This window comes from Mastomys coucha, unplaced genomic scaffold (assembly GCF_008632895.1).
Source record: "Mastomys coucha isolate ucsf_1 unplaced genomic scaffold, UCSF_Mcou_1 pScaffold22, whole genome shotgun sequence".
In the NCBI taxonomy this organism is placed as follows: domain Eukaryota; kingdom Metazoa; phylum Chordata; class Mammalia; order Rodentia; family Muridae; genus Mastomys; species Mastomys coucha.
This window is the reverse complement of record NW_022196905.1, coordinates 38425258-38427266: the sequence shown is the minus strand read 5'-3', so window position 1 is coordinate 38427266 and position 2009 is coordinate 38425258. Positions and strand designations below refer to the sequence as shown.

The 2009-nt window shown below is 45.6% G+C and overlaps 1 pseudogene; it reads left to right on the top strand.

Annotated features, from left to right (window-relative positions):
* Positions 1-638: 638 nt before the first annotated feature.
* On the top strand, positions 639-1766 carry LOC116070499 (annotated as a pseudogene).
* Positions 1767-2009: the final 243 nt, after the last annotated feature.

Here is a 2009-nt window from a genome sequence, read left to right as displayed (position 1 = left end):
AATACTTCAGTGGCCCTTGTGCTCTGTGGTTCTGGCAAAGTCTCTTGTGTTGGTTCTTGTTATCAGACATAGGTATATGAGCTCTCTGCCTTCCCAAACTTCTTGCTCTATTGTTTTAGTTTAGCATAAGTGACTCCATTTTGACTCTAACATCTTTCAGAGGGACTAGTTAAGTTGTTCATTGACTATTGAAGACTGGGAACATAGTAAGGAAGTAGCTTCCAGACACACTGGCTTCTGGGTATGTGACAGTGTCCGAAACAGTCTGTGACAGTGTTATGGTCCAGTGCTCCACCTCTGCCTCCCTACTTCTTCAGACTATATGTGATCTTCTCTCAGCATATGAAGTTATATGCCTTACAGTACACACACACACACACACACACACACACACACACACCAGAGCGTTTGCTCTCTATTCATACCAGTGTATGCTGTTCCATGGCAATAACTGAGAGAGACGGGTCACATTCTCCAAAAAGATAAGAGTCCTCACTGGGGTCCTGGTTCCCTAAGCCTATGAAGGAGACCCTGTTTGTTATGTCTCTTGCTGCTGTAACAAAATATCCTATATTAGTAACTTCTCTGTTATATAAGAACATCATGATCAGGGCAACATATAAAAGAAAGACTTTATTTGGGCTTACAGTTCCCAGGAGTTGTAAAGGACACACCAGTCTCTACTCCTCCCTGTTCCAGAGACAGTCATATCTTGTACAGTGCCACTGTCCTCCTGTAGACAAGATGGTGAAGGTCAGTGTGAATTTATTTGGCCATCTTGGGTGCCTGGTTACCAGGGCTGACTTCTTCTTTGCACTTGGTAAAGTGGAGATTGTTGCCATCAACATTGACCTTCAACATTAACATCTTCATTGACTTCAACTACATGGTCTACATGTTCCAGTATGACTCTACTCATTGCAAATTCAATGACACAGTCAGGCTGAGAATGGGAAGCTTGTCATCAACGGGAAGCCCATCACCATCTTCCAGGATTGAGACCCTGCTAACATCAAATGGGGTGATGCTGGTGTTGAGTATGTCATGTAGTCTACTGGTGTCTTCACCACCATGGAGAAAGCTGGGGCCCACTTGAAGGGTGGGGCCAAAAGAGGAATCTCAAGCCCCTTCTGCTGATGCTACCATATTTGTAATGGGTGTGAACCATGAGAAATATGACAACTCACTCAAGATTGTCAGCAATGCATCTTGCACCACCAACTGCTTAGCCCCCTGGCCAAGGTAATCTATGACAACTTTGGCATTATGGAAGGACTCATGACTATGGTCCATGCCATCACTGCTACCTAGAAGACTGTGAATGGATCCTCTGGAAAGCTGTGGCATGAAGGCTGTGGGGCTGCCCAGAACATCATCTGTTCATCTACTGGTGCTGCCAAGGTCATCCTAGAGCTGAACAGGAAGCTCACTGGCATGGCCTTCCATGTTCCTACCCCCAATGTATCAGTTGTGGATCTGACATGCCACCTGGAGAAACCTGCCAAGTATGATGACATCAAGAAGGTGATGAAGCAGGCATCTGAGGGCCCACTAAATGTCATCCTGGGCTACATTAAGGACCAGACTCTCTCCTGCAACTTCAACAGCAACTTTCACTCCTCCACCTTTGATGCTGGGGCTGGCATTGCTCTCACTGATAACTTTGTATGACAAATCCTTTGTATGTCATGTCCTGGTATGACAATGAACATGACTACACCAAAAGGGTGGTGGACTTCATGGCCTACATGGCCTCCAAGGAATAGGAAACCCTGGACCACCCACCCCAGCAAGGACACTGAGAGTAAGAGAGAGGCCCTAGGTTGCTGAGGAGTCCCTGTCCCAACACTGAGCATCTCCTTTACAATTTCCATCCCACAACCCCATAATAATAGGAAGGCTCTTTTAAATACCATCAATAAAGTTTGCTGCACCACTACCCCCAAAAAAAGAAGGAAAAAAGAAAAGGACACACCAATTAGTTGTCCAGTGTCAAATGATCAGTCCTG